The following is a 15289-nucleotide window of genomic DNA, read 5'->3' as shown; positions in this document are numbered from 1 at the left end:
TTCCCATGTATCCCAACCCCTGGCAACCACCATTCTGTTTCTATGAATCTGACTACTTTAGATATCTCATATAAATGGAATCATTTGTCTTTTTGTGACTGGCTTATTTCACTCAGCAAAGTGACCTCCAGGTTCATCCATTCTGCAGCATGGGACAAGATTTCCTTCCTTTTTAAGACTGAATAATATTCCATTGTATGTGTGCACCACATTTTGTTTATCCATTCATCCATCCACCTTTCGGCTACTGTGAATGGTGCTGCTACAAACAAGGGTGCGCAAATCTCTCTTTGAGACCCTGCTTTCGATTCTTTTGAAAGTAGAAGTGAAATTGCTGGATCAAAAGGTAATTCTATTTTTGTTTTTTGAGAAAACTCCCAACTGTTTTCCACAGTGGTTGCACCATTTTAGAACCCTAGTAACAGTGCACAAGGGTTCCAATTTCTCCATATCCTCACCAACTCTAAAACAAACAAAAAACTAGCACTCATAATGAGTGTACTACATAATTTTAATTAAAAACTGAAACATTTCTACTATATGCCTCAAGTAAAATAAAGTATACTAGTCGCTGAAGAAAAACTTTCAAACTGATTTAAAAAAATTATTAGTTCCATAAATATAACTGTTAAACATTCTGATATCTATATTCCTCTAGCCCTTTTTTGGGGGAGTGGGTGGGCATAGATCATATGTAAGAATAGGAAAAAGGGATAAAATGTTTTGATTTTTATATGCAAATGGAACAGAGAGAAGAATATTACATATTGATAAAAATATCTTTTCCTTCCTTGAAATCCCTTTAACATTTCTATCACTTATGTACTTTATTCATTTTTTAAATAAAGGGATTCCTCATTTTTTAGCCTTTTTTATCGTGAAATATAACAAATACACAGAAAAGTTTCCAAACACAAATATATGACAACTTAGTTAGCATAATAAGGCACTCACGTCACCACCACCTCCCCGGAATCCCCCGCACCACTATCCGGACTTTCACGGCGATCACTTCCTTGCTTTTCATATACTTTGACCACCTACATTTGCATCGCTTAACACTATAGCTGAGCTTTAACTTTCGTCAAACTCTGCATTAGAATTATACAGTATACACCCTTTTGTATTTAGATTCTTTCATTTAGCATTGTGCTTGTCAGATTCACACACGTGGTGAATCTGACAGGCAGTGGTTCACTCTTTTGTGCAGCCATCCAGTACTCTACTGTCTGAATACACTACAATTTTAAAATTACGTCTACTGCTGATGGACACTGGGTTGTGTCCAGGGTTTGACTACTATTATGAACGATGATGCTAGGAACATTCTCATAAGTGTCTCCTGGCACGCAGGGCACGCACGTCTGTTAGGTGTATGCCTAGGAGTGGAACAGAGTGCGTATTTGTTCAACTTTAGAAGACAGGCCAAACTTTTCTTCTGTTTTTAGATTTAGATTTGTCTTTTTTTTTTTTTTAAGGTGTTCAGTAACCACATCGCGCCTTGTCTATTGATTTTCTTATCCCCCCTATTAAATCCGCACAGGAAACTGTTAAAGTTTCCTTGGTGGCCATCACACTTGCAACTTGGCCATCACGGCTTTCTGAACTGTGGTCAGGCTCATACCTTCCCATCACATCACAATGAAGAAACATGCTGTGTGTGACTATTGTATTCAGGGTGCCAGGATGAGTGGTGGAGATATAAAAAGGCAGATGACAGATCCTTTACATCAGGTATTATAACTGAGTTGGAAAAAAGGGTACAGAGATCAGAAGGTGAGTCTTGACACAGGCAGTATGCACAAAGCAGCAAATAATTGGTGTAGATAATGAGCATTATGGAAGCAGAGTGGAGGAAGGGGTAGGCTGATGTGAGAAAAATCTCAGGGGGCAGATCTGATCTTGGCTGGGCCTTGAGGGAAACACAGGATGAAACGTGCAAAGGCCAGGGCTGGGATGGTGCATGCTACGTTTAGAGAATAAGGAAAGATGAGTATTATCCTGAGACAATGATCCACGCCACGATCAAGTGCACAGGGGTGGAAGCTGTCTTTCAAATGGCCAGTTAAAGAGTAAATTTGCAGCCAAATAAGATATATAATACAAAAAAAAAAAAAAAAAAATTAAAGTCTGTCAGTTAAAAACATTTTTTGCTCACAAATGTACATTCAAATATAACTCCAAAATTCTTATGATATTAGAACACTGAGCCCATGATACCGAGCCCGAGAATGTGATTCCTCCAAGGCCCACGTAGATCTGTGATGTTACCGTTACAGGCCACACATCCTCTGAAAGTGGCCCTGTAGTAAAGACATTCTGTTGGTCATAAAGAGGGCAAGTCAGGGAAAGAGTATTTGAATTAACACAAATATATCATCAACAGCAAGCAGAAACTCATGGCACTATCTTTCTGTAGAAAGAACAGCAAAGGGCCAATTACTAATAACAGGTGGACTTTCACACTTTCTTGAGGCCGCTTTGATGGGCGATTTAGCCTGATATTAGGATTTACAGCACCCCCCTGATGCAGAGAAGGGTCACATAGTACAGATGGAGTCAGGAAACCTGAAGAATCTGGGTCTGCATCTGCCCCTGTCAGTGTTGTGACCTTGGGTGACAAGTCAATTCTCCTCGTTTTCTCTCTTCATCAAATAAAAGAATGAAACAGGGTTTGTAAAATATCTCTCACTCTATTCTAGTAACTAAAGCTGAGAGATGCTTTTTTCGGTCCACTTCCTTAAGAACAAGTGTAGCTCATGTCTGGCTCCTTCTGCATCTTCCTGTAAACAACCACCAAATTTCCCAGAAACCCTAAAACTTACAATAGAAAAAGGGCACAGTTTGATACTGTCCCTGAGAAATGAAGGGAACTCCTGAGAATACTGTGTTTTAAATCATTTTCACACAGTTGTTGTTAGCCTGGGCTGCTGGAGGTGAGAAGTAGAGGACAAATCCAAACGACCACAGAAATGAAGTGGAAGCCCTGGCCCGTGGCGGTCTTTGCCAGAACTTCAACATCAAGTGCAGCTCTCACACGCCAACGATGAGAGGGGCAGATTCAAACAAGGAAGTGGCTCCTCTCGTTTCCTCTCCATTTGTACATTTGTGATTTATGTTCCAAACCATCTTTTTTTTTATTTAACTGGAAAGTGGTAGGTATACTTGTGAGGCAGAGCCAGGGCCAACTCTAATGGTAAACGTGAATATATCTGCATGGAATTGACAAGTCTTTTAAAAAATATATACACTAAAGTATCTTTCAAAAATATGAAATCAGGGCAAGATCCGTCATACCAAATTTTCAGTTTCTATATATTGAGAATAGCATGTGCATCGAGGGGCCATGAGCAAAACAAAAGAAACACAGTAAGTTAGTTGCGGAAACAACAGAGCTCCAGAGTAAGACAACCGGGCTCGGCCTCACTTCATGACATGGAACTTTCTAGATGGAGTTATCGATATGTGAATTAAATGAGATAACTTATTCCTGATAGAGCTATTGATGTGATCATGAAAAATGGGAGTAAACTGTAAATTATTAGAAATCAAACTATATCTTAAGGTACTACTTAAAAGAATCTTGCTATGAATTCCTTCCAAACTAAAACATTAAACCAACCAAGCAGTTAAATAAAATCACCCAGGAATTTATCTAATAGCTAGGACTAGTGGCTCAGGCCTTCTCTGGGCTTAGGTCGTTCGCTGGCTGTTCTGAAGGATGGGGCCTTACGTTTCCCAAGGACAGAGATGATATCAGCTCAGTGTTTTATAACTGCCCCGACTTTTCCTCAGGGTTATGACCTTTACAGACTTGCAACTTCTTCTAACGCCATTTCATGAATAGTACGTAAAAGTTCTCTATTAAGACCCTGAAATGTAATATTCACACATGTTGTTCTCTGTTCCTTCCTTTGTTATATTGGGATAAGTGGCCTTCGAATTTCCCTACTGTCAATGTACTCGCTTGTAGCAGTTCTTTAAGTTGTAGTTTCTAACCTGTTACAGACTTGGGAACCAGACATCTAAGTTTGGTAAGCTCGTGTATCAGGGAAGGAGTATCAGGTGGTGAGCAGGGGCTCACAGCCCTCTCCTAGTAATAAAGTGCATGCAAAGACTTCGAGTCACCTATTTTTACTATTTAGAATTTATAGCCCTAGTTCCTGGTTTTGATCTAGGAAAGGGAGGTTGACAGGCAGGTGGAAAAAGAAGACTGGCTAACAGTTTCTGAGAGCTTACTTTGTGCTAGGACCTTTGCAACCACTGTCTTCTTTTAACTTTCCCCAGCTACCTCAGGAGATAAACAGTTATGGGACAGACCTACCCTTGCGGTGAGAAACTGAAGTGCAGAGAGGATTAAATAACTTGGCTGGCAGACAAGATTCGCTCTCTGCCCTCCAGCACCCTGCCCGCCTCTCCGTTTATGGGCTTCAGGCACTGGCTTTAGGGTCTGCGTTCGTCCAGAGCCATTACTCATTTTCATACTCAGAGAAATCAAGGTATCTCAAAGACCTTCAGGATTTGAGCTGTCTCCTTCCTTTTCCATTTTTGAAAAGGTATCTATCTCAAAGACCTTCAGGATTTGAGCTGTCTCCTTCCTTTTCCATTTGTATCCACTAATTACTTAAGATTCCTCATTTGAAAAGGAAGGGAGTAGAGAAACTGTTTTGTTGAATGCTATCTTAGACACTGTGCCCTCCTTCTTATACAGGAAAGCTCTTTAAGGGACAACCTCTACTAGCAGAGGGCTGTACAGGCAGGAGTTGCAGAATCAATACTAGTTGAACAAATAAATGAAAGGCAAGAAAATCCCTACTGCGAATCGGAGCTTTGTAAAAAGAGAAATGTCAGCCATTGGACGTTGGAGATGTTTATTCAAAGACTCAGAGGTCTAAGGACTGGGGACACCATAAATAAATAAGATAATCAAGAGCCCACATGGTTCCTTGTCTACTCTTATACCTTGATCTGAAAAACCCTCAGTATAGGATTTGGAGTTTTTTTCAATAGAGACTGTTAACAATGAGAGGCTATGTGAGGGAATGAGGAGACCACGTACAAAGGACTAAAATACTCGCCGATTTTTCATTTTCAGCTCCTGTGGCTTAGGGCTGGGATACAGATGGCCAGATATGAAGGTATATCGTTTATAGGGCCTACCTGCTATTATTTTTCATCTCTGTATCAACAGGAAGAATGCTGAATGCATGAATTTGATAAGACTGCTATTTATTTAATGGCAGAGGTTGTTAGAAACAAGAAAAAGAACTAGGTACACTATTTGGGTAATTTCCTTGGTGACATTCCTCTAATGCACATTTTTAAAGAAAGACTGTTCTTTCATTCCCTAAAATATGGTCTTGGGCTACAAACATATTAGAACTGAATGGAGAAAAATAAGATCACTCTTAACTAAAAGTAACCACCCACTCCAGTCTGTGTAACATTCTGGGATACAATTGAAACCATGGACACAATGCTCAAAATACAATTCAAGTTCATAAAAGCTTATCTCTGAGCAATGAATAGAGAGAATGATTCATTCATTTACCCTTTATGGAACCAGTGTGTGTCTCTGGGATTCAGATTATGAGCAAAGCCACCAGCCAGCACAGGCTATGGTTTGGCTTTGTGACTTTAAGTATATTTTTAGCAAATAGGAGCGACGACAGTCAAGGGAAGTAGTGCTCACTGATAGCAATTCTTTCCTAACTTGGGGGCCTAAAATAGTCAGAGCTGAAAGCTGAATAAAAAGTAGCTCCAAAGAAGGGGGAAAAGGGTCTAAAGAATTCACTCTTAAATATTATCAAGTATATACATTAAATAGCACATATTTAATGACAGAATGGGCAATAATGGTATGACTACAAAGGGCCTCATTTATAGCATCTTGTCATAGGGACTATTGAAAATTAAATAAGGCTGTTTCTAGCTGCTACTGCTATCAATTAGCCAGCAGCCACTTCCACAGCCATAATAACTGCCACATGCACGTTGTGCATTACCTCTGGGCTTGCTAATTCCAAACACAGGAGGTTGGAGCTGCAGACTGCACTGACCAGACCAGCTTACAGCCGAATGCTCTGCTAGTCAGATTTTGTTTTACAAAATGAAATGATTCAGTACGTCAGAATATTTTAGATAATTTAGCCTAGTTCCGCTCCTTAAACATATGAACTAGATTATATACTTTGTAATAATTTAACCTTCACTTACCCAAACATTTTCTATGCCATACTACATGCTTCTCTTTATTTTGTTCCTTCTAGTTTCACAAAATTTAAACAGTGATCTCTGGTCTGAGTTACAAGGTTATGCTGCCAATAAGGTGATTCATGTCATATTTAAAGGCTCTCATTTTTAAAAATGGAAAAATCAGCCCTGTGAAACTGACACTGTAGTTTGAAAGATGAAGATATCAACATGGAAAAATAATCCCATCCCAAGGGTCATCTTTTTATATTTATGGAAGAAGGCCCCAGACCCACTCCATGGTCTGCTCCCCGCCCCAGCCCTGCCCCTCTCCTCGTGGGGCTCCGCAAACCCTCATGGTGACGGGGGTTCCCACGACCAGGAAAGACACGGAGTGAAGTGCTGGACAACAATAAAGAGTTAATGCTCCTCCTGAACTTTGGAAGAAACCGTATTTCGTCAGTGAGGTTTGGCAATGTGAGCAACCCTGTAACCAATTTCATTTCCTGATAAATGAATGGTCCACAGGGGAAAGTCGGCCAGTGAGTCTCAGAACTGTTGAGAGCTCAGACTTTACTGAAAGACTCCTTGAAGGAGCCAGCCTGTCTACTGCTTATCACTGCTGAGCCAGCCAGCCCCATGCAAACAGGGCAGCTGCCAGATTCCATTTACAGCTCACTGAAGCGCGTGAGAGAGCTTCACAAACATGTGTATCCCTTTAAGAAATGACACTGCTATCGTAGAGCCTTTCCATTATAGTGCACTTTTTAACCTGTAGGGCTGAAAATTTATGCCTATTAAAATTATTTTAGAGCAGTAGACTTAATGGTCTTCATCATTTAAACTTAACCCCCCGTCATCCAACCCAAAACAAAATATCGTCAGCATTCAGTTTAGATTTAGAGTTGGGGAAATGCAATGTCTAAAAATAAATATTCTAATACGGAAGAGTAAAATGCAGAAAGTCAATCTGTGAGGAGTTAGGGAGGATAGAAAAAGTACCTCAAAGTACCGAAACAAGTTTACCTGAAATGTAAATAGTGTAATTAATCACAAGATCATTTACATTTTAAGCTTGAAATGAAATAAATATCTGCATGTAAGTAAACTAAAAGGCAATCTCATAAATATGAGCATATATGCTGTATTCATGCTTAAAATTAAAAAAACTTAAAGAACACTTTTCATATTAATTCAGAGTTGGTTAAAGCATATAGTTTAAAATGTTTGCTGAATTCAGGTAAATGTTTGTCAAAGGTGAACTTGAGATTGAAAATATCTAATTTGGGCTTGCTTAGAAAACACATACAATTAATTACCCTACATAAAATAGTCAAACGAACACTTGAAGGTGGGAGGAGGGAAAAAGTCCTAAATAATGGCTTCAGGCCCTTAATTATAAGAAATAAAGAAAACAAAATCTGAAACTAGTAAGCTTTCCGGAGGCTCGCAGGCTTGGACTGGCAGTTAAGGAAACCTGGAGCTCATTAGCCTCACCCTTGCAAGTACACGTCACAGCAGCGATGAGGAAATGCTGGGGGTTTTCAGAGAGGGAGAATGTTCACTTCACCCACCAAGAATAACGTATAAAATAGGGAAAGAGGGAAAGTCAACGAGCTGTTTAGCTTCTTTAACCATTAATCCATTTTTTCTCGTATTCAATGGTTTTGGGACCACAAGATGCATTCTTTCTTTGAGTCAGTTTTAGATTCTTGGTAACAGTGAATTCGGCTGCCTGCAGGCCCAGGCTAGGGAGAGAAGTCTGTGCAGTCGCTTGTAGGGCGTCAGGACTGAGTTTGCTTTATTTAGGTCAAATAATTCGATAACAGAAAGAAAAGGCTGAAGGGAAAGGGCGTTCCCTAGGTTGTTTTAAAGCCAACTGAGCTGTCACTCTGACCAGCCATGGGAATTGAAAAAGATGGCCACTTTAACGCCGAGGCTTTTTGGTCTCCACGGCTTATAAATCAAGAGGAAAAAACAGAAATTTCTAAATACCGTGCTTATGAAACACTTCAAATTGTAATTATCTACATATATAATAACTGCCTAGTATTTTTAAGCTCAGAAAATAAGCAAAACTGGAAAAACGGAAAGGTTTAATTTAGAAATGGGGCTCATTACCTATGGTAGGAGGATTAGTCTGGTTCGTAACATGAAAACTGAGTTACTTAAAGGATAATTGTCAGTGCTTTGTAGAACAGAGCTACAAATGACTACTGAGTTTAATGGCCAAAAGCACATCTGAGGCCTTTAATTAATCTCAAGAACAGTTTCTTGTAAATATTCTGCAAAGCACATGAGTTTCTTATACAGTAAGTTTCAAGAGAACTGGAATGCTTTTCTGGTTTCTTCTGAATATGGCTGCTTTCAGACTGTCTCAAATTCAGAAGCTGGCTAGAGGTGGGAGTTAGGAAGGGAGGGGAAGACTTAGAGCGATATTGTGGAGACTGCTGTGGACAAGGCCTGAGACGTCTGTCTAACAGGACTAGGCTCCTGGAGCTCTGATAAGAGAACTTGGAGGGAGGCAGACAAGACAGGACTTTTGTCAGATGGTCAGGTCAGAGACCTAGCTTCAGCTTCTGCCTCCCTGGTGAAGGGCGGCATGGTTTTAATAGTTAGACAATGAGTGAGGACACATGATCTGAGGATCTGGAGAATTAGAAATCTGAGGTACTCATTATGAGGAGCCAGGGAAATTCCTCTTTCAGTATGCTTTTCCTCTCTGTTCAAGGTTCTTTTCAATCAACTTAAGTCACAGTACTTTCCCATCTGACAACTGAGTGTGTGGCTCCTGAGGAAGGAGGCAGCCAAGCCTGAATGTGGGGTACACTCCCACTCCCATTATTCCTTACCCCTCTCTTCAGACTTTCATCCAAGGATCAGATTCACTCGGAAATGTTTAAAGTGAGTAAATATGACTATTATCTAGATGAGAAAACATAGGCGCAGAGAGTCAGTGAAGGGCAGATAAACACACAGTTAAGGAGAGTCAGAAGGAAAAACACACATTCCTGGATCCTTGGGAAACTGGCAATGGGTACGATGAGCTAAATTGTAGGTGTGAAACTTCATCCCTGTTTTGATGATGGGGGTAGTGGGTAATGCTATAAAATGTCAGAATTTTTCCAACATTGAGAATTCAAAACATTTACTACTGTGAGTCTTGGAAACAAGGAATAGTAGTTTAAGTTTTGAGGTGGGGAAGTAGAGGGATCAAAAGAATGTTTACTCTGTTTTATATATAAAAAAAAGTTTTATGAAGTGCTCTTTCCAGTGGAAGACATAATTATTATTTTCTGCTGGGAAACATTCTGACTAGTTTACAGTAAAGATCTGATATAACATGGGAAGAGTTTAAACCCCAGACACTTAAAAGCTTGCTAACACATTTTCCTATGTTGAGGCTGTGGTACTGTTTTCCCTCCATTTTGATAGAGCAATGGCAGAAATGTGTTAGCAAGAGCACCCTGTTACTGTAGAAGCAGAACAATATTAAAGTGAATTTTGTGAAAGCAAAGCAAACAAACAAACAAACAAACTCAACCCATCCTTAATCTATCTTACTACTCAAAGTAAGTAAATATTTTCATTTTGGGGAATAATCTTTCTGTGTGTGTGTGTGTGTGTGTGTGTGTGTGTGTCTACATTTGGATGGGTGAACACACACACATATATGTATAAATATAAATGTCGTCACAAATAAGTATTATAATGTTTTTGAGTCTGGAAGACACCTTAAAAAAAAAATGCCATGCCTTTCTAGTTCTAGATGACACTATAAATTATTTCCTATTTTTGGTTTACTTGCCATGCTACAGAGATTATGCCAAAAGTAAACTACCGAAATATGTTTTGGTAAAACATACTACTGTAATTGTTGAAGCAATTCACAGCTCCAACGTAACAGCAAGCGCTGTGTTGTCTAGGTTTTGAGACAATCGGCCACACAAAATAATTTTTCTGGAGCCATTTTACTTTTTTATATGAAGAATTATACAAAAATGTAGTAACAATATAAAGTGCAGAATGTTCACATCCTGAAGACGTGGGAAGAAGTGAATTGTACATTTTCTGCTTTAAAACAACTTCTGGAGAAATTGCATAAGTATGATTTCATCATTACTCCCAGAATTCTCCCTGGAAGAGCCACCAACCGGCTATGGATGCCACAGAACACACCATCGCCGCTGGTCCTAATAACTTTTGACAGAATATATGCTTAGATGGAAAATCTTTTTCTCATTCCACCTAAAGCGGCTCGGTTTTTGAGGGTGGGCATTATATAGCTTTTACTCTGTCACAAGAACTCATTCTGTGTGAGGAGGAACGTGGAGGAAGAATGCTCTTAAGTCACCTGTTAGGAGCTTAGTTTATTGAACTTTTTTTCCAAAATCTGAACTCTTTAAATCATCTAACTATAAATTAACTTTCTCAAGTAGTGAAACATACGGTACTCGGCATAACAGGGGAGTTTCACAAAGGTACTTTTTTTCTTTTCCCTTTTGGCGATGTTTTTCTGGTTTCCGATTATATTTTTAAACTGAACTCTGGCATTTGTTACATGAAAATAACCACACTAAAATGTTTCCTTCTTTTTCGCTTATTGTGATTATTGTACAATAAAATTAACTAACTGTAGTGTTCAATTTGATAAATTTTGCTATTTGTATACAACTGAGATACAGACTAGTTCTCTCACTCTAAGAAGCCCCCTCTTGCCCATCTGCACTTGATTCCCTGCCCTGTCCCCTTTGGCCTAAGAAGCCACTAATCTGCTTTCAGTCACAATTTTGCCTTTTCTAGCATTTTATTGATTTCTAATCACCTAATTTAACTTTAATGATTCTACTATTTTTAAAATTATTGAGACTTGTTCTAATGGCTCAGAAGATGCTCTATTTTGGTAAATGTGCCATGTGCATTCAAACAGAATGTGAATTCTGACATTTTTAGGTGAAATGTTCTATGACGATCGATCAAATATTTTTCAGATCTCCTATGTCTTCGCTGATTCTTTTTTTGTCTAGTTGTTCTACTAAATGTTCTACTAAATACTAAATGTCTAGTTGTTCTACTAAATACTAAATGTTAAAATCTCCAGCAATGATAGTAAAGCTCTCTATTTCTCCTTTTAATTTTTTGCTTCATGATTCTGAAGCTCTGTAAAGCTATAAAAACATTTACAATTATTACATCTTCCTATCGAATTGTCCTTTTGATGATTATGAAGTATCCCTATTCATCTAAGGCTTTGTTGTGAAATCTGTATTATCTGATATTAATATAGCCACTTTAACTTTCTTATGATTACTGTTTGCCTGAACCCTCTTTTTCCTTCTGTCATTTACTTTCAACCTACATATGTTTTTATATTTAAAGCACATCCTTTGTAGGAAGTATATAGTTGGGTCTTATTTTATCCATTCTGACAATCCTTGCCTTTTAATAAGTGTTTAGTGCATTAACATTTAATTAAATTATTGATATTGTTAGGTTTGGGTCTATCATCTTATTTTTTGTTTTCTATTTGAATCCTCTATGTTTTGTTCCTTTGTTTCTCCTTTCCTGCCTTGGGGGGGATTACTTGAATATTTTTTAGGTGTCTATTTTTCCTGTTGGCTCTTTAGCTATTCATTTTTGAATTATTTTTAAAGTGGCTACCCTAGAGATTACAATATACATCTTTAACTTTCAGTCAACTTACAGATAATAATTTACTACTTCATGTAAAATACAGAACATTGTACAGGACCATATCATTCATCCTCTCCTATTCTTTACGCTATAGTTGGAATTTACCCAGATATTTATCATATTTGGTAAATATTCATTCTTTTATGAAAATTGGCTTTTCCATCTGGTATCATTTGCATTCAGCCCAAAGAACTTCCTTAACATTTTCAATAATGCAAGTGTGCTGGCAACAAGTTCTTTTAGTTTTCTTTTACCTGATAATGTCTTTATTTCGTTTTCATTCTTGAATGATCTTTTCATTGGATATAGAATTCTGGGTTGCCAATTGTTCCCTACCCCCAATACTTTAAGGATTTTATTTCATTCTCTTCCAGACTCTATGGTTTTTAATAAGAAGTGAAATGTTAATTGGATTGTTGTTCTCCTGTATGTACTATGCCATTTTTCTCTTGGTCTTTACCACTGGCTTTCAACACTTTTAACAACACTGTGCCTTGACGTGGGATTCTGTGTGTTTATTGTGCTTGGTGTTAGCATCTCATATCTGCAAATTTTTGTCTTTTTTCCATTTGGTTCTTTTTCATTGTTTCTATTTCTCAGCTAAGACTTCTCGTTTCTCTGCTGAGATTTTCATGCATTGAAAACATGTTTCATGCATTGAAAACATGTTTCATGCAATGAAAACATTCGGGAAAGTTAAAGTAACTGCTTTAAGATCCTTGTCTGTTAGTTCTAACATCTGGTTCATCTTGGGGTTGAACTCAATTGATTTTCTTTTATGTAGAGAACGTGTTCCATTTTCTTGGTGCCTTGGATGTCGGGAAATTTTGGATTGCATCCTGAATAATATTAAGTTGTGGAGATTCTTGTCTGGGCTTGAACTGCAGACTCTGTATTTTGTGTAGCAGCTCCGGTCTCTGTTCAGATCCTTTGTCTTTAGCTGGGCTGTTTAAAGTCTGGTCTACAGATGTGTGGGTCAAGGTTTAGTCAGAGGTATGGGTAAAACAGAGTTTAGGGATCCACTTCTCTCTTTCTCTTCTGGGATTCCTCTACTATTTTCAGAGTTCATGGATTCTCAGCTGCTCTTTTCTGGTTCTCCAAGCCAGAAAGGCTACAACTTTCCCCACGTGCCCCATCTCTGCTGTGTGTGCCATGGACTGCAATTAGTCCCAGGTTAAAAGCCTCAGAGACAGGAGGTAAGTTTGCTATTTCCTATCCTCCAAGTGAAAGTACACTCTCTACCAGAGCCTTGCTGCATCTTGTTCACTCTTTATCTACAGGGTGGCAAGTCTGGTCTAAGTTCAGACTTTTGATCTTAGGCTGAGCTGCTGAGTCTGTTTCCCACATATGGTTCAGGGATCACTCAGAGATGCAGACAGACACTGTTTGGGGATTCTCCCTCTGGCTCTTTCCCTTTTGGGATTCCTCTACACTCTTTAGCACTCATACTTTCCCAGCTTCACGACTAGGATTCCCCTGGCCAGAAAAAGTAAGAGTTTTTCCATGTGAGTCCCTCATCACATGCAGTAAACTACAGGGACTGTGTTTAGCCCCAGGCTACATCATAAATTTGAAACTTACTTATATAGCTTCCTATCCTTCTATCTCTAAATGAGCATGAACTCCCTACCAGAGTCTGTTCACTTCTAGTTACTCTATAGTGCCTTAAATACAGTTGTGTTTGGTACAATGTGTCCAGGTTTTATGGTCGTTTCTGTAGGGGGTATTATCTGGTAGGGTCTTAGTCCACGACATCTAGAAGCAGATATTCTCAAACTGATTTTCGATCATGCTGTATGAACTCATTCAGTAATACTTAATGAGTAAGCTATTCTGTGCAAGGTTGTGTATTATGCTAGGTGCTGTGGGGGGATACGAACATAGAAAATACAGCAAGGAATTTAAAATCAAATGAGATTAAAATATATATATTCGTATATATAAGTAGCTTAAAATTGGAAATAATCTGAATGTCTGCCAATAGCAGAAAGGATAAACCATGCACTTGTAATAGTAATTAATGTAATATTAATATATTAGTGGAAAGGAACAAACTTCATGTAACAACATCAATGTCTCTTATTTACAACACTGAACGAAAGAAGAAAAGTGCAAAGGAAAATAAATTGCATGATTCCATTTATAAAAAGTTCAAAAACAGGAAACCATATTGTTTGGGAATATATACACAGATGGTAAAATTATCAAGAATAAGACTGTCGCCTCCAAAGTCACGACAGTGTTTATTTCTAGGGACTTCTGGGCTGTTGGCAACATTCCATTTCTTGATCTGAATGGTGATGGCAAGGATACTCACTTTATAATTACTCTTTAAAGTGGATCTCTATAGTTTATATAGTCATCTACATATATATATATATCATTAAAAATTTAAAAAGTAAAAAAAGAGGGGCTTTATTAATAGATGGAACCTTGACTACATTCTAGACATGATACATGACTATGAGCAAGTTATTATTCTTATGACTCAATATACTTCTGAAAATGGATATAAAATATGTTCCTTCTAATCTCAGTGTAGGGCTAGTGAGCAACAATATAATTTGGTGCCAATTTGCCTAATGCCTAAAGAAAAGGTGACTTTACGTGCTTAAAAAAAACTGTTTCCTATTTGAAATGCAATAAAGTTCACTTCTACTTGAAAGAGCATGTGAAAAATCTTTTTGATGAGCAAAGATCCTTTCTGGACACAAATAATTAGCCTGTAATCTTTCATTTCTTAATATTGGGGTTTATATTAGGTTTTCTTAAGAGAGGCATACTGGTAGTGATATTTACAATCTAGTCATTGGCATTTTATTAATTAGAGATTAGGAAATACCCTGAAATATCTATTTGAATTCACATTTTAAGCTGTGCTTGAATTAAAGACCATAAATTACTTCTAAATTTTCAAAACAGATTAGGTTCCTACCAATCAGTGTGCAGATGCTTCTGTGGCACTTCCCATAGCCCTCAGAGTTCCCAGGCGAGGACACTGTAAAGAACCTGGATGTGCAGAACTGCCAGGAAAATAAACCTGTTACATTAGCTGATTATCTCAAACTCACTGTTAAGCAGTAACAGTATTCACATTCTTCACAGAACTACACTAGAGTTTCAGGGCCTCGAGTCCTCTAAAGCCAACAAATGCAGGATAAAGGAACTTCAACTGCTACGGCCAGATGCTCACCAGCATCCTCGGTGTGATTATATATGCGCCAATCACTGCCCCTTCCAACTTGTCCCAGAAATGAAAGCCATCATGAAGAAATCAGTGTTGTTCTCCAAAATGACTAATTTTGCTGTGTGTAGGAAATTATATCAGTGTTTAAGACATAAGACTTTAAAAAAAAAAAAAAAGCTTTTATCACCTTAAAAGTTTTCAGAAACTTTTGGGATG

At 38.2% G+C, this 15289-nt stretch overlaps 1 protein-coding gene and 1 long non-coding RNA gene across 9 annotated transcripts in view; both read right to left on the bottom strand.

Moving 5' to 3' along the window:
• DYM (dymeclin) overlaps nucleotides 1–15289 on the bottom strand; it is a 261966-nt gene that overhangs the window by 22248 nt on the left and 224429 nt on the right. The gene's annotated exons all lie outside the window — the stretch shown is intronic.
• On the bottom strand, nucleotides 1413–15200 carry LOC120585682 (uncharacterized). Its single transcript, XR_005648470.1, has 2 exons — nucleotides 4574–15200; nucleotides 1413–4512 (listed from the first exon to the last, which is right to left on the bottom strand). It is a non-coding gene; the product is annotated as an uncharacterized LOC120585682 (long non-coding RNA).

This window comes from Pteropus medius, unplaced genomic scaffold (assembly GCF_902729225.1).
Source record: "Pteropus medius unplaced genomic scaffold, Ma_sr-lr_union100, whole genome shotgun sequence".
Taxonomy (NCBI): domain Eukaryota; kingdom Metazoa; phylum Chordata; class Mammalia; order Chiroptera; family Pteropodidae; genus Pteropus; species Pteropus medius.
The sequence above is the reverse complement of the archived record's forward strand: the minus strand, read 5'-3'. Positions and strand labels throughout refer to the sequence as shown.